Source organism: Anser brachyrhynchus, assembly GCF_964034855.1.
Source record: "Anser brachyrhynchus genome assembly, chromosome: 4".
In the NCBI taxonomy this organism is placed as follows: Eukaryota; Metazoa; Chordata; class Aves; order Anseriformes; family Anatidae; genus Anser; species Anser brachyrhynchus.
Genome location: NC_137698.1, coordinates 24,042,344 through 24,060,876, shown reverse-complemented (window position 1 = coordinate 24,060,876; position 18,533 = coordinate 24,042,344). Strand labels below are relative to the sequence as shown.

The following is an 18,533-nucleotide window of genomic DNA, read 5'->3' as shown; positions in this document are numbered from 1 at the left end:
AAATTTTCAATTGTACTTCCAGTTGTAAGTCTTGTATTGGCAGTTCTTCCACTTTGCCTCCATGTGATGCTCCACTCTTTTTTTTTTCGTCCTATACATAGTGTAATTGTTATTTGTCTAGTAAAGAAGAACTGTCGTATTTTCAAGAATCTTCCTGAGCATATTTTTGCAAAATATTTATTTCTGAAAAATGTAAATGTATCATTTGTGCTGCTTAGTCCTGTAACTTTACTGCCTGTTTCAATTTGGATATATCCCCACTGATCACTCCTACTACATCTGTTTTAGTGAACTAAGACAATAATAAAAAATATTATCCTAACTATTCATCATCTGGTCTCCTTTTCTTTCCTGCTTTCCTCTTCCGCAGGATTGCTAACTTTAACCAGTAAATTCAAATGTACATTTTATAGCTTATTGCTCTGAGAATAGGGATGATGTTGATAACACTCCAAGGTGTTTAACGTGTCTTGGAATTAAGATTACAGTCGAGGGAGTGTACAAAGAGAAAGGATTTACAAAATGTTAGAGGCCTAATTAAATGAAGGGGTATTGCAAAACTTCTTTTTAGATGCATCAAAATATGAGATCTTCCCTGGTGTTTGACAGAGTGGCTTTTATATCACATTTTCTGTGAAAAGTCAAATCCCACTTTCCATACTCAAGAACAGAATCTTCAAATACTAGACACTTTGTGATGAGAAATAAATGTAAATTCTACAGTGCAAGAATTAAGAGTTAAGATCATCCAGGATTGCACTAGGGAGGGCCTTTTCATCACTGCATAGCAAACTTACCTTCTGCTTTATATCCTCAGAAAAGATGTGAAATCCCACTCCTTTTTCCCTCCACCCTATTTCAGGGGGATGTTTCTTTGAAATCTCTGTATGAACAGTGAATTAAAAAAAATAAAAAAAAGAGACAGAGAGAGAGAGACAAGAAAGCTTTATCTTAAGGGGAAGAAAGTTTGTATTGACTTTGAAAATGGAGAAAAGTGTAGTCCACAGGAGTAACCAGCAGACTTGAGAAAATAACAAATGCTCTCAACCCTAATGTGTATACATACAGACATGAAGCAATCAAACAAAAATGAGATTGTGCAGCTAATAAAATAAAGCACACTGGGCTAGCTACAGCCATGTACAAATGGCCATTGAGAGTTCCACATCACTTCTGAATGGCTACTGGCAAATATGTACCAACACTTGATCTCTCTTGGGAAGCTATTTCATTTATCTCCAAATCAACTATCTAAGTCCTGGGTGGGTGTTTATTTTATATCACTATGTTTCTTTTATTGCTAAAGGATTCCTTTCATTTGACTAGTTTTTTCCTATATTCCCTCTTTATTTGCAGATTGTTTATCTTCAATTTTCTTACTCTAGGGAAGTATGTGCATAATTTGTTTGTCAATAATAAATAATGGTCACATTTTTATTATGTGTTGCTAATGGTTCTGTGTAAAAGGACAGAAGGAAAAAATCTTATAAAACTGCAAATGCACTGACTGTGCATAAAAAAATAGTGGTATTCAGCATATATGTTTCTATTTTTTTTTCATTTTTTTCTTCCATATTTACATTTTTCTCTTTCTTTACAAGTATATATGCATATACATAACATTCACTTTATTAATGGCATGTTAGGTGATCTGAGCTTTTCCTTTGTAAAGACAAAAAGTTTCTGGTTACTTCAGAAAATAAATAAATGGCTAAAAGTTTTGATATAGTCATTTGATATACTTTATCATTTTTCTCTGTCTATGACTGTCAACCTGAAATTCCTTTCTTCCTAAGTACACTGACTACTGCGAGAAACAACCTGCACCCAAACTCAGGCAAGAATCTCAGTGAAGTTACCTTTTTATTCGCGATTGCAATGGTGAGAGTTCTGCAAGCAGGAGCGCACAGCAGAAGTGTATCGTAACCTTATATCCCGTATTACCTGATGCTTGATTCCTTCCCTGTTTCCTCATTGGCTGATTACTACACGTTCACAACTGATTCTGCAACTGCTTGTCTTGTTTTTCTTAGCCATCCTCCTTATTTTAGGACAGTGGGACCTTCCACTCTCCCTTTATCTGCTTAACATACCACCCACTGTTATGCCTGCACAATCACTTTTGAATATGCAAGGCTAGTGGCATTTTCCACTGCAAAAACATAATCTTAATTCTCATACTACCTTCTGATTTCTTCTTTTTAATGTCTTCAGCAATGACTTGAACTTGCCTGAACTGTCTGTATTAGGTAGTGTTACAGGATCAAATCTTGTTGCCTTTGCTCAGTTTTGGTAGCATCTTGCTTTTCAGTTATGGTTTCCTTGAAGAAAATAATCCCATGAGTTATTGGCTCTTCCTTAGCTGCCAAGGTCCTGTGACACAAACAGACTGGACAAGAGTATACAGGGCTTCAGGATGTTCAGATGGGCAGAATTTAAGACAGAAGCAAAGCTGATATAGTGACAAACATAAATAAAGATACCATAGTGTTTAGTGTAATGGCTGTGATGCTGTAAAATACTACAGGCATAAATTATGTGATTCTGCATTTTGGGAAACAAAGCCTACATCTTTCCTCTGTGCGTCTTGCTCCATTCCAGTTCTGTGCTTTGACTGAAGGCATAAAACTTCCAGCCTAGGTGTAGTCCCTGCCAGCGGCAATGAGAATGAACTGCCTTTACAGAGCAGGTTCCTCTCCTCATGGCTTGGAGGGGTCTTTTGGATACTTCAGTCTAAGACACTGTAACGGTAACACCATCACAGGGATTTCTGAAAGCATACCAAGCACTGCTTTTAAATATATTAGCCTTTGATCCTCACAATTGCTTTGAAAATTGCAAACCTGTTCTGATTTATGACATATGTATTCACAGCAGTTTTATCTCCATTTGCTCTTCTTTCAGCACTGTCCTTGTCTTTAATATTTGTGCTTGATGTTCACTTCTTGATGCACTAGGACAAACCAGTCATGTTACTCTTGTTCTCCATTTTAGACTTCTGGGCAGGCTTGTCCATCTGTTCCCTTAATCATTCTTACATGTCTGAACTGATTCCAGACCAAACACGTCTTTTGTAGTGATGGCTCTACACACAGCTCCCCTGAACTCTTACCAGCTTCCTGCACAATAGATTGCCTGAAGATTTGCTAGGTTTACTGGAAAACACCTTGGTGGCTATATTTTAAGCTTCTATTGCCTTTTCACAGGCATAACATTGATGAATTATATATGTAATGAAATCAAAACAAGCACCAATTTATTTCATTCAGTCATCTCAATCTACCATCTCCAGAAATCAGCATTATTTTATTCACCCAGTATGAGGCCTTCTATTTTGTGCTATTTCTGTACCATTCTGTACATTTCTCTCCATTTTCTATTTCAACCCTTATTTCAAGGTGATGCTTATATTCTTTCTATAAGGTCTGTCCTTCATTCAATACCTCTCAGCTTCACTCTGTGAACAGATTTTATTAAGATACATCTATATTTCTCAGGAAAAAAATCTAACTTTGCTCCCATCCATATGATTCCAGTAGGGTCTTTCCAGATTATATCTGTGCATATTTTGACTAGTCTCTGAATTAAGAGCCACAGCCAGTCAATGGCTTTTATGGTAGAAAGCTGTTCTACCACAAAAAACTTTGTATTGATTTCACTGTATAAATACCCTGGGTCTTCTGGCTGGTATAAAATCCATGCCACAAGATTCTTGCATATACACATACAATTATTTATATATATAAAACTGATGCTGAATTTACTTTCAAAATCAGTGGTGAATATAAGGCATGACTGCCACAAAACCAAAACAAAATTCACTATTCAAGATAGATGTATTCCTCACACAACAACTGCAAGAACAGGTTCTGTGCCTTGATCTTTCCCTGGGAATAGAACCAACTCAGCTGTCTGTAACTAAGAAATGTACATCAGTCTCTCAGTGAGGAGCTGGAGTAAATTCAAGCACTGCCCACCAGTGAAAGAAGGGTTGTATTAATGATGCTCCACAGATAAGGGTGGCATAATGAGAAGGAGGAAAAATGATAACTAAGCTCTTCTATTTGTGTTTTGTTGCGACATTCCTGAAGGCAGACCAATATGACAGGTGTTTGTTTCATTCATGTGGCCTTACACTTAAACCTTCAGCTATGATTCAACTGTGTGAGTGGGGAATTATGATCCAATTCAGTCATTTCTTTCTCTCACATAGAGAGCTTTGGCTGGGATATTACCTCACCACGGCTTGTGTTTCTCTGAGTTCTTGCTTATAGTTCTCATATTTATAAAGACATCAATGACTGACAGTGGAACAAAATAGTTATTTTGTTTCCCCACAACATTCTTGCAATCTTGAAAAATACATAAAGTGGAAATAAAATAATTTTACTTTAGTGTCAGGGATAATGCAACAATTATTGCACTCCCATGAATGTGAAGAGGTGGGAAAAATATAAATGTCACATATTATATAATTTTTAATCTTCAGTCTTTGTGCAATCATAGAGACTGGAGATATATTTTAAATGATTGTTCCCCAAAACAAGCCCAAATTCTGCAGGGCTTCAAGAACGGTGAGCTCTAGTCTTTAGTGGTTTTGTGTGGATATTCCCATGACTGATATCCAAGAGAGTAACATATAAGCAATTATAATAATAAAGACTACAAAGAGTCTGAGGTGAGACATTTTTAAAGCAGAACAGTATGTCAAAGCGATGTTCTTCTGTTTACTTTAGAGAAGGATTGTATGCAGTGAAAGATGCCATGGGTAGCATCTGCTTGTTTGTGACATTAAATAAAAAAAGCTATGTTGGTCCCATTAATACATTTTCCTGCTTGTGGCTATCAATAGAATGTGCAAAGGGTTTAGTTTCCTTTTACAGGCAGCTTGGTTTTGAACAAGTAATCTCTTATTTCTGAGATACTTTTTGTTTCTGTCTCTCTTTTGTAGATTTTTTTTTCAAACCAAAGATAAAGTAAATACTCTTAAAAAGAAATCCAGATATTGGTGCAAACAAAATCATACCTCTAACAGTATCAGAAGTCAAACTAATAGCTTAAATATGTACACCAGAGGTGCTACTGTTTAACAAGGCTAGATGACTAATAAGAATTAAAACAATTAATCCACAGATAGGCAATAAAAGTAGCAGGGATTTGACAGATTTTCACAAATATAAAGATAGTTAATATTTAAGTGTTTTCCAAATGACTAGTTTAGAGATTCCTGTTTTCAGGTGCACAAAATTAAGTTCTAAGCTGATTCTCAATCATTAGTACTTTTCCATTCCCTCCTATAGGATATTCACTTGTTGGAGATAAGAGGTGAAATACAGTGTCACTGGACATCATGCATAATAACAAGCAGATCATAGACACAAGTTTTTGCATTTATTAAACTCTTGCATACCTAGATGCATAAATGAAAAAGCATCTTCAGGCATGAATTGTTCTTTGTTCAAAATCCAACACATTACAGTTTCTTCGTAGTGGTTTGTTTTCCTGCTCTGACAGTGTGAGCTCTATTAATAATCTGTGTTCATACAGCCACTGGCAAACCAGGAAAGTAAGTGATGTGGTGGCACAGCAGAAACAAGAGCTTTTAATCACACCAACATTGTTGTCTGGAGGGAAAAAGAGGAAGTCAGTGCTAGATGTGCAGAGGAAGTAGAGAGAGACCGGAGCAAGTCCGTGGAGGGTTTTATAATCAAGAAGTTCATTTTGCACAGGGTTCTGAAATTAATGATGAGCCGGTGGAGTTGTTTGACAATGGGGGTGATATGAGTTAGTGTCCAGGGATCACAGAAGTTATTCTGAGCCAAGACATATTGAATTGTGCATTGTTTTCTCCTAATAAACACTCTTATAATTCAAATACTTCATCATAAAGAATTACCAGGTTCTCTCTCTCTGATTTCAGCTTTCTCACCTTTCTCAGCTGGCTGATCATGCCTCAGATAACCAGACTCATCTCTCAGACATATATATACCTGATGCCTCCCCTGTCCCTCCGTGCCTGTCTTCTCCTTTGTACTGTTGCTCTAGTTACTACTTCATATTTCCTAGCTATTACCTCCAGTCTTCTTGCATCGTTTTGTTGGAGCAATGGCCTGACTTACAGAATTAAAAGCAGGAAGACCGTAACCTAAATTCCATGCCGCCCCTGCTATTTCTTTCTTATATTGTTCTGTCCTCATTCCTTTTTCACTCTGTGGTATGCCGTATCTCACTTGTTAGATAGCAATGCCCTTTTGAAGCTCATATATCAGGATATTACAGATTTCACTAATCACACTTTTGTTTATGACCTCTTGTCTTTTGCAGATTGCATTTCCCAGCCACATCCTTGGTCCTGGGCATCCTACTGACTTAAACAGAATTCTGCCTTATGCAATCAAAGCAGATTTCCCTGCAGGATAATAGCTCAGAGTTTTGAACTCCTTCACTTACTCTGAGTTTTAACATAAAAAACAGAGTGTATAGTATGTACAGACATACTTATCAGCCGCGAGTGCTGCCTGATTGCAAGGTTCTCTTACGTAAAAGCATTTAGCACTGACTATGGAGAAGCGAGATGTAAGTGGGTAATAGCCACAATGGAGAATAACTGAAAATATCTTGGCAGAAGCAACTTCAAATTTTACTTCTCTGTGTCTAATTATTCTTCAAATAAAACAATCAAATTCAAGATGTTCAGGAATAATTTTTTGGATAATTGTTTGTATACTTTTCTTGAAGACAAAAGAAAAGTGAGATAATCACAGAATTTTCAGAGGACTTAGTAACACACAAGTCAAATGGATTTATCAATAGAAACAGAAGTGCACCTTTTTGGAGTTAAGAGAAAAAAAGTATCCTGGCCCCACTGGGCTTTAAAAATGATAAATCTTTGGCACAAGGAAGGGCTTTTTTAAATTAAATTTTCTTTGCAGCCTAAGGCTTTTTTGATTTATACCATCTAGCCCCAAGCAAGGGTCTTAATTATTTGTGATTTATTTCCTTCGTTCCTGAGAAAGGTCTTTCAGTTTTTCTTTATTATTATTATTATTATTATTTCAGGCTTTCTTCTCCTTCTCTAGGCATATCTATATATTTTTTAGCTCCTTTACTACTAGTTTTTCATGTTTTCTTTCCTTCTGAGGTGAAATAGGCTAAAGCCTTCAGGTCTGACTCAAGCAAGTCTGGGCTTGTTTTTAGAAATGTAATACTAGATTTGAGTCTCTTTTTTCTCTTAATTTCAATTTGTTTGTTTTTTTTTTTTTTCTTTCCATAACTTCTGTTACTTTGCTATAAATGTAGTGTGTTGTGCCATCTTTTCAAGCAAAAAGTTTCCTTTGGTTAATAAGAACTCTTTTTCCTTTCAATTGCTATTTTTAGGTAAAATATGCTGTACAAGCTTTGCAACATTTTCACTTGGAGGTAAAATGGAGCTTTATCACTGTTTTCTATTCTTAATGAGATATAATTCTGCTTTCATTTTATATAAGGAAAGATATAAAAGGCAATATATAAAAAAGCATTTTACTTTTTTTGTATATAAATGGAAAGAGTGTCTCTCTTTTGCCCTAGACACTTTCATAAAAATGGGAGGAAAATACACGTGCACAGCAAGCTCAGAAATTAGAGCAATCTCTACAACTGCAAAACCTTCATTCAGGGAAGGGAATTGAACCTTTCTCTCTTCAGATTCAGCAAGCTGTGGATGTTATATAAAAGGAAGAGCTATTTTTGAGGAGTGTTGATGCTTTTCTAGCCCTGCCATTGCAGGCTGCTGTGAGATATCTTGCCTGAGATGGGTTTGTCCTCTTGGGTTGAGGTGTAAGCAGCACTTGGGGTTGCTCAGCTTGTACAAGACCAGGCAGTTCTGCCAAAATGCAGAACTGTGAAACTGAGTGCCTTGCAGGAAAAAATGAAAACATGGGAATTTAGGTAAACCTCTAGAGTTTACTGAGCGGGAGCTTTTAGTATCCTCATTTTGGACTTCAGTACCTATTTTCTCCCTAAGTCCCGCTGAAAGTGCCCAGGAGCTTTTTTGTATTACACTGCTGTTCCCATACCAGTAAGATAAAGAAAGTGAAACCTTCAAATGACTTTAAATAGGTGGCAAAAGCAAATTTATTAAAGAGTATTTAGACATAAACAAGAGCTCTCTCTCTATATGTATATATTATATATAAATACCTGGAGATAATTTTTAGATGTGTGCTTTTTGATTTTTCATTTGTCTTTACATTCATATATTTCCTTTATGAGTAACATTTCTATAGAGGTATTTTTATTATGGTGTCAGTGCTACCACCTCATGCTGAAGGTTATTGCAGGTAGAAGGGGTTATACTGCAGCAGAGAAAATCTTGTCAACAAACCCTGTGGTTCTGTTGGAGTTTATGTTGGAAGGAGCACCCAGATAGTTACAAACACAAAAACATCCGTTTGTGCCTGTCATTAGACAGTTGTTAGATTGTATCCCATTCTGTTAAGCTCTGAATTGGTTAGAAGCTTGATTAGGGTCTCTATCCAGAAACGAAGCTACAGAATATCAAAAAAAAAAAAAAAAAAAGTAATTATTTTGCAGATCTACATTAGAGAGCTGACTCCCTCAGTACACTGGTTTACACTTTGATAAAATGAATGAGTTTTGCTCCCCATCGCACCCCCTCACATTAGCTGCAGCTGAAGTTCAAACACTGAGGAAATACTGAGCAGCTACTTTCCATTTAATCATGAGTTTGTATACAAAAGAAGATGAGAAAGCCAGGTTCCACAGGACTTGGACTTCGAGTGTATAATGTCCTCAGGCCAAAACCAAACATAGAATTCAACATAGCAGTAATAGTAGGAACATACATGTCTAATGACATTTTATTAGTTTAAATAAAAAATATTTTCACTGCATCTATAAAAACCTGTGGCTATAGCCAGTTAAGTACTTTGTGTGTATTGAACACTGTAACCTGACTTTTCGTTTCATGAGAAATTCAATGGTAGCATTTGTCATGGCAACAAGTACAAGATGGAAAATATTGACATTGATATATGCCATAACAGGATCAAGAGAAGCTTTTTCTTTTATACAACTGAATATTTTGTTTCTATATTAACATTTTAAATACCCTAAAATGTATTTTTTTACATAAAAGATCAATTTTATATAAAAAACTAGTCAGAATGGAAAACATAAACCCTTTCTCTGGAAAGAAATATTATTCAGAACTATGACAAATACTAATTATAAATACTTTTTTTCCTATAAAAATGTAAAAAGTCTAAGTCTAAAATTATCTAAATCTGTGATATATTCTAGACAACTTTTTATAGTCATTGTATATTTAATGATTAATAGAAGGATTTTTGAAGCAGAAGACTTGTGAAGCACTGATACTCATTTCAATTCCCACTACATATCAAAGATATCAGTTAAGGCCTGATGCAGAAGGGCAAAACATCCATTGCCTTTGCTGAAAACAATTATAAGCTAAAAGAAGGATTTTGTGTGATCTTACTGAAGATTAGCCCAGCCCCAGACATAAAAAATAACATGATCAGCACCCAGTTACTTGACTTCACAAGAAATCAGAGGCAGCATTTTTGCAGCAGTGTAAGTACCTAAAAAGCAAACCAGCAAAAGCAAAATTAAATGCAGAAGAACAAAGGCGAAGAAACATAACTTTTTGCCATGTCTTCACAATGACTGAAAGTAGATTGACAATTTCAGGCCCAGGGCCTGAAGTTAACTTCGAGCCTTATGAAATTGTGTTTAAACATGTTTTGATGAATGTTGTTCAAGACAACATGTTGTTTTATTAAAAAATATTTAGTGATGTGGGCTTTGTAGTAAGGAAATTACAAGGAGACAAATATATTCTGATACAAAGCATGGAAAACCCAGAGTGGAGGATGGGATCTGCTGTGTAGGACATGTAGACCATGTAGACTGTTGAAGTATATACAAAGTAAAATTCAAGGCAAAGCCTCTGTGATTGCTCATTCATGCAAAGATGGGGTTAATTCAGGAAATTTAATTCAGGAAATACCTTTGCCAGTTATATAGATTTTATTTTGTTTTATTTTTCATTATGATAAATTAGGCTTTAGTGGTCCAAAGAGGAAGAGTAGAAATGTATTGCCAGGATGGCTTTACTTTCTTTTTAGCCTTCTGCGTGTATAGAACATAGCCCTTTGAATTTCCATACAGAGGAAGGGCTAAAACACAGAGATCAGTGATTCCAGGGTAAAAGCCCTCATGTCACTGCCTGTAAAAGAGAGTGTGGATAAGCTGAGAGTTTCAATGCATCTGCACATTAATAAATGTGAAATTGCTGTGAGCAAAAGCTCTGCAGTAAGGTAAAGAAAGACTCTACTTTATGTCAAATTATTTCTGTTCATGTGGGATGGACCTACAAATATTTTAGATATCCCACCAGCCTAGCTACTAGTGCAAAGCTATCTTAATCTGCTTTTAGGATTGAATGACACAAAGGGAACATGGAGTGCTGTTATTTGTCAAAATGTGACATAAATATGGAAGGTAATAAATCAGAGAAGGCAGCTTTGAGTGGTGTAAAAAATGTCCCGTTTTATTTGATGACACCACATAAACAATGCGAATGCAAGCTCCAGAACTATTCTGCAACTGGGGGGTAAAGGGTACAGAGCTCTTTCTGGATCTTAATAAAAATGACACAACGGCAAATAGTATAGTAAATTTGGTTTTAATAATAAAACAGAAATAGGAAGAGAAATATAGACAGTAAACGTTACATCCCTACAGGTGAGGAAATACCAGGTGGACAGTGACAGCATGCTGTGCACATCCCATCCATGGCGAGGTTCACCTTGTCCCCTATACTGTACCTCTTCATATCTAGCGTAACAAACAAAACTATATATCTTGTCTGAAGAGGTAGGAATTTTCTCTCTTTCTTAATGCCCACCAGAGTATATCCATCTATACATCTCTTGGATCTGTATCTAGGAACAACATGTATCCAGGGTATTCCAGCACATTCCCTTACATTGCTATATATATATATGGGGTTATACTGTCATCACTCAGGCTAACATATGGGCTTTTCAAGCCCTGAGTACAGGACCCTGCAGAGCAGACATGGCTTGCTCAGGATCACTGACTCTTTGAATACAACTCCTTCCACAAGACTCCCAATACACAGGATCAGATCTACAAAACAGAAAAAAATCATAGGCAAATAAAATACAGTTGACGGGTATGTAAGTTCACATTATGACTACAGGGTATTGATCTAAATAGAATGGCAATAGCTGGACAGAAATCAAGAAAAAAATAAACAGGATAATCAAAAAAGTAGATGTTTAGAGGATATTCACCCTTAGGTTATGCTGCTAAACATACATGATTCATCCCATGTGGAATGACTTAAAGTAAATAAAGTATCAGAGTAAGATATTAAGGCTAGTGGCTAAAGAAGATAACTAACTATAGCTGAGTAAGCTCATGTTTTATAAGCAAATACATAGACAGAGCCTCTGCTACCTTTCTGCGCTTAAGGTCATTTGCACTACAACCAAAGTTACAGTCCTATTGAACCTGTAGAGTTATCTGTGGTTTATCTTTGGCCTCATCTGATTACAATCCAAAATGTTAAATCTTGCTTTGAAATAACTGGGAGTTGGAATAGGACTCTAAATTTACCTTAGACCAAGACTGCAATATTGGTTCCTGAGGATGTAGTGAAAAGCTTGAACAGTGTTAATAAGATGATTCTTTCTTAATTCAGAAGAACTAAATGGATCCAGAAAATGCAAAAGTATTATCACTACCCTCTCACTATGTAATATCAAGCAGTTAAACATGGATCAACGTTCTTATTGGAGGCATCTCACTGCTTACTCCTGTAGAATACAAAATAAGGGAAAAAATGAGAAATGTAATGCATAACATGAACAAAAGAAGTATATATATATGTATTAAAGAAAAAAAAGAAATTGAAGATTTACAGAAGACAAATGCAATCAAAACCTGTTGGCTATAGAAAGGCTACTAGCTAAAGCTCTAGCTTTGCTAACAAAGCCATGTGAGCAGGGAAGAAGTGGTTAGTGTCAGCCATGAAATTCAGCCTCGGAACACAGTGGTGCCTTTTCTAATTTTGACGAAATAGATAACCAGAAAGAGATGTGTAGGCAGGATAATAAATTCTGAGTAAAAAGTGTGCTTTTTGTTATGTTCTTTGAATTCAAGATAGTTTATCAGTCACATACTTACACCTAGTGGATACTTCCACCTGGCAGGCAGACTCTTGCAGCTATTCCTTCAGGTCATGATGCACTTTTGTCTTATATGTATTCTGATGAGTCTTGTCGGTCCTTCTTCTTCAGCTGGTCTTCTTCATTGGAGAAGTAGATGGTCTATCTATCTGCTCACATGCAGGATTAATTCTGAAGTAAAAAATGGCAGAAAAACGAAAATAGGTACAGAGAGGAGTTACAGGAAAGGAGATGAGGCAGAAAGGGATCTTTGCTAGTAATGGGGAAAAGCACTCTGTTGCTCTATGCATTGTAACAATGAAAGATCACCAGCACGGACAGGTTTTGCAAAACAGCAAAACCATGATGGCTTTTTCCATGAGATTGTCCAGGAGCCCACTTCAATTATTCTGGACAGTGTATCAGAAGAACATAACAACAGGTAGAATAGACCGTTTTCTCATTATCTGCTCACATTAAGTTAGCTTAATGTTTAAAACAACATGTCTGGTCTATTAAAATCACGTCTTACCACTCTTTACTGTACCTGAGATGAATACAGTCTATATGGTAACAGTAAGTTACTCAATTTGCATCTGGTTGTGTTCTACTTTTGGTGTTTCTGACATTATTCATTTTTTACAAGCTACACTAGCATTTCTGAAAGTTTCATCTGCTTCCTACATTCAGGTTCAACATTAGTAACTTAAACCTGATTACTATTTGAGTAGTAAGACGTTGTAGAATCAGTATAGTTACTTGAATTTTATAGTATAAGTACTTGAAATATTTGACCGTGTAGGTTCTGATCTGACTGTGCTGAAGCTTCTTGTGTAAGAACTGGATTAAATGAGGTTGTATTTGCCTTGACAACTTGCATTCTGAATACTGAATTTCATATCCTCAGGTACAGAAGGAGGAAAAAGGGGGAAAACAATTCTGCCAATTCAGTTTCTCCCAACTAACTGTCTTTCCTTATACCCACATTGAGAATCAAACTAAGAATCTCTAGAGAGCCAAGGAAAATGTTATTCATCCTCTTGCTCAAACTGAGCAATTGCTTGTCCTAGTGATTGACATATTATTAGACTTCCCATTAGCATAATGTATAGGTGAGTAGATTTTTCTCCTTTAGTTATTGTATTTTCTGGAAAACAATTGGGGAGCTGCTTCAAGTGTTTCAGTGTATATTTGTCCTTTCTGAAGTCATTTTGCTGGGCTAGCAGACTATTTTTTCCCCTAAAACCTAAGTTCCATTAAATTAGGTTAAATTTATATGCTTTTCAGTGAAAAGTGATTTTAAACTTACAAATGATTTATGCATTAAAAAAATATATATTTTTTTCATATCGTAGAATCATAGAATCATTAAGGTTTGAAAAGACCTCCAAGATCATCTGGTCCAACTATCACCCTGGTACCAATGTCACCCACTAAACCGTGTCCCTGAGCACCACGTCCAATCTTTCCTTGAACACCCCCAGGGTGTTCAAGGGTGTACCACCTCCCTGGGCTACCCATTCCAATGCCTGACTACTGTTTCTGAGAAGAAATGTGAAGGGATGCACGACACGGACTCCTGATGGCTCTTGAACAGGAGAACCTTTATTGCCATTTTTCAGCACTACGTATACTTTCCCCGTAGCCCCCCACTCCTCATAGGACTTGTGTTCCAGGCCCTTCACCAGCTTCATAGCCCATCTCTGGACACGTTCCAGGGCCTTGTTGTCCTTCTTGTACTCAGGGGCCCAAAACTGAACACAGTACTGGAGGTGTGGCCTCACCAGAGCTGAGTACAGGGGAACGATCACCTCCCTGTTCCTGCTGGCTACACTATTCTTGATAGAAGCCAGGATACCTTTGGCCTTCTTGGCCAACTGGGCACACTGTCGGCTCATGTAGCACTGTTGTTGCAGCCAAAGTGCAGGACCTGGCACTTAGCCATGTTGAACCTCATCCCATTGGCCTCCGCCCATTGACCCATCCTCTACAGGTCCCTCTGCAGGGCCTTCCTACCCTCCAGCAGAGTATCATTGTGGGACAAAATCTTGATTTTTCTTCTGTTGAAGGTTTGTATTCTCCCTTATTTGGAGGGAATGCAAAAGGTTTATATTTTATTATTTTTCCTTTAGCCTTTAGATTTGATATGATTCTTGTCAATATTTATCTTATTTTCCCAAGAGCAGATGAAAAATCTAATTTCTTTATCTACCTTTCTTTTTTTTTTTGTCTTTTTTTCTTTTTTTTCCCTTTTCTTCTTCAGTCATGAGAATTATTCTGCTATTGGGTAGCAGTAGCACAAGTTCTTTTGTTATGGTTATAATTAGCTTTGTAATTATTAACCTTATTTTTGACCTATTTATTCTGCTTAAATTCTGTAAGATGAAACCTGTCTGCCCATGGCTCTTACCAAAGGGGAATTCTGCAGGAGATAGAAGTTAATTGGGCTAAACTATTTGAAGGCAAAAAGAAGAAAGGGAAAAAAGAAAGAAAAAGCAACAATCTTACACTGAAAAGTCTTCTTTATATTGTATTGTATTCTTTGACATTTGTATGGGAGTGTGAGGGCAGATTTCTCATTGCTGTAAAATCCCTACACTTGAAATTTAAAACAGAGAAAGTTGAGAAGACTATCTTCTCAAGTCCCAGACAGGGAGCTAAGAGGATATCAGGAACATGATCCTATGATACATTGTAATATAACATAAATACTTGATTGAGAATAAATATCTCTATGTATCTGTATGTATCTCTATATTTTCTTTGGATTAAAAATAAATTTTACCAATACCGAAGACAAAATAATTCTTTAGCTCACATATATTATTAATTTCATTTATTACTTGAAAAATTTTATCAGAATTAAACACCGCTTTATATAAAACAATATACAATTTATTAAGAAAAATATAGGAAGTCACAGAACTGAGAATTCATCATTTCCCAAATAACTTAATCTTAACCTCAATTCAACATGTTTCTTTTAATTATTGATCAACTTGCCTTTTGCACCAAGCTGACATAATGCCTCTCACTGTATGTGATAACTAGAAACTCTCAGTTTACCAAAAATCCATGTACATGATCTGCTAGGCACTAATTTGATAGGCAATAGCAGTAGACACTCTCTGTCAACAACTCCACATCAATCTGTCAAATATTAATCACTAGAAAAATACTGACACCTCATTTTTCTCTTCCCTCCCATCTTCCAAATGCAGCCCCTTCTCTGTTCCACCGTTCAGCTCATTTTTTTCATTCATTCTTCAGTGTTAACAGTGTTTATAATACCTGGCAATACTTACCTGATTCATCTGAACCATTTGACATGGATCAGATAACTTACCAAAGAATTCTGACTGTGACTGGATGAACTCTTGAAGGAATCAGAAACTACACTATACAGATGAGCATTGTATACAAGTACTTGTTGTCATGGTTATACTGATAGGCTCACTTCTGACTTTTCCCTGGTCTTTCTGAATAAGTGATAGAAATCCAGAAAGACTTTCAAGCCTCACTCAATGTACATTGCACATTCCTACAATTTTAAATGTGCACGTATTTGGGGGGGGGGGGGGGGGGGAAGAAAAAAAAAAGAAAAAAAAAAGAGTAGGTGGTCTCTAATCCACCTACTTCATCTTCTAAAATATTTATAGATAGCAGAGTGTAAGTCAACATAAATAAAAGAAACCTCTACAGGCTGCACTACATTTTTCAGAGCCAAAATACTGTTTTGCTGTCAGAGAAATCAAAATAAAGTAGTTAAACAAAGTACTGTAAAGAGAAAACAGAACTGAGTGCCTGTCAATGCTTTATTTCACCAGACATTTTAAGGAACCTGATCTTTTCAAGAAATCCATCAGAAGAATTGTATGTGCAGCTGTATGCAGCAAATAATAATGAATCAACAAAAGGTGTGTTGCCTGTCCTTGAGAAGACTGTGCTGTGTAAAAAACAAAAACAAACAAACAAAACATAGTCCTAGCTTTTCTGTGTTTTAAGTTTAAGATATGGCACAGAAGTTTAAAAACAAAGTATGTAATTTCGAGTAAGATGTTACACTCTGGAGACGGAGAAGTTAAGCAGATATTTAATGCATGGTTATCTCCTCACCAGACCACCAAGCTCTTTTTTTGTTTGTTTGTTTGTTTGTTTGCTTAGTTTCCTATATAGTTGCTGACCTAAATATTTAACTGATTTTGCTGTTTATGTATTTGCAGGTTATTGATCTTAGGTGGCCTCTAAACTGACCTGCATATCTGGTCCAAGAACTTTTCTAATTCTCCTATCTAGCCAGCATACAATTGTGACTTACTATTTATGGGGTGGATTCCTGCAGTTCTCTTTCAACAGACTGTAGTTACAGCATTCCATTTGTTGATTAGATGTGCACAATCAAGGACACATTGTTTGACATATTTCTTTCCAGGACAGGTAGCTAGAGATGAAAATAATAACCTTCAACTTCATAAACATAGCACTGAAAGTTAAGAAATAAATTGCAAAATCAAACAAATAGAAAGTTAAAAGAATAAGCCTATATGCACAGCTATTTAACTTACAGCACACTAAACACTGCATTTGGAAAGACAGGTTAGTTCAGTTGCTGTAGACCATGCAGGAGAGTGTCTGTTTATTCACTGTTCCTGAAAGAAACTGCCTGATAATGCCCACGTATAGAAAGAGACCTTTGAATATTGGTAATCCTTATGATCTGACTCCCAGTCTTGGCAAACATCTCTTAAAACCTGGAAGTTGCAAACTAATCCCTTCAACATTGTGTCTTTAAAACCTACTGCTACAAAGTTCGTTTCTGGAGCCAAGCTTGGTAGTAGTTTCCCAACCACATTCCTGTAGCCTTGTATAAACTACACAGAAGCTTCTTAAGACATGATTCCTTACAACATTTATTTTTTATTACAGATTAACTCAACAATATTTCTTTGAGACATCACATAAAAACAGTCACAAAACTTTGTTCCCATTAAAGTCAGTGTAGGAACAGCACAGTTTTTGAAGAAGTCCCCAACTTTTTTTTTTTTTCCCCCCCATCAAAATGCTGAGAAATCTAGACGTGCTCCAGGAAACAAGTATGGAATGAAATGTAAGTAAATAAGAAGTCTGCTTAAATCACAAGGCTGCTGTTATGAAGCAATATAGGATCAAAGTTAAAAATATCTGATCAACTATAACATTAATTTACATACATATGGCCTCGTATTTTATAAAGCATACTAATAATTTTTATTTCCTTGTTGCCTAGCAATCTTATAGATTTGCATGCTGTTCAATGACACCATTATGCAAAATATATTTCTTATTAGTATGAATAAAAAGTGCATTTACTCACTGTGTTTCTGAAGTAGTTGCCTGGGACTATATCCCACAATTTTGCAATTTTAAATAATTATTTTTCTTGTCCCTTATTTGTGAAAGACCTTGTTATTTTAATTTATATTTATTCAGCGGAAAAGGTTTTTTCCCAATTTTATGTATATCTATAGTTGCCCACTTTCCTCTCCTTAACAAGATGTTCATTTATTTATTTATGTTAGTGTTCATAGTGTGCAAAGGACTTTACTATTTATTTTATTTTGACTTATTGTCTTTTCTGGATTGTGATGAGTTAGCCTATTCTTTCTGGTCTCTGTTCCTTTGGGTGTGTGTAAAGTAAGCCTATCAAGTACTGAGATATCTTTTGTTATTACAGTAAGGTCTCCTAAACACTTTGAAAAGTGCAAAACCAAAAGAAAACACCTGCACTGAAAAACCCAAGCAGCTAACCAAACAGAATTTTTTAGAGTGAAACATGAAAGATTACTTAGCTACCCACGTCAGCATAGATTAAGTAATAATGTGGTATAATTTAAACACTATAATTTCTCTGCAAGACTGAAGAGGATGCTCTGGGTTAAAATATTAGTAGGAATATGATGTTATCTGGTGAACTGAAGTGAGAATATTTTACTTTCACTCCTCTCCTTCAGGCTTTGGGCAACAGATTATTATGGGGATGATATCTGAGTAAAAAATGTAATGCTGGACAATAGAAGGTCACAGTAGTACAGGAAACTTCAGAGCCTGTGCTTTCAAATTCAACTGCTTTTTGGGAGATATGTCTTTTAGTTTACTTTGGATGTTTATAGCAGCTTTTATGCACTGTCTGCAGGCTATTTTAAACTATGTTATTGTGACCTGGCTGACCCTTCAGATGATTATTCTCCTTTGGGTTGTACATTTTTTCCTATGTCTTTTTGAACTCTTCCCTTGTTTGTTTGTTTGTTTGTTTGTTTGTTTATTGAAATATTT

The 18,533-nt window shown here is 36.0% G+C and overlaps 1 long non-coding RNA gene across 2 annotated transcripts; it reads right to left on the bottom strand.

The window, feature by feature from the left end:
* Positions 1-9,742: 9,742 nt before the first annotated feature.
* Positions 9,743-17,803, bottom strand: LOC308194070. 2 transcript variants are annotated; one of them, XR_013950233.1, is made up of 5 exons: positions 17,575-17,803; positions 16,540-16,662; positions 12,241-12,413; positions 11,671-11,870; positions 9,743-11,178 (listed from the first exon to the last, which is right to left on the bottom strand). It is a non-coding gene; the product is annotated as an uncharacterized lncRNA (long non-coding RNA). The 2 variants fall into 2 exon arrangements; XR_013950232.1 differs by having other exon boundaries at positions 9,743-11,870.
* Positions 17,804-18,533: the final 730 nt, after the last annotated feature.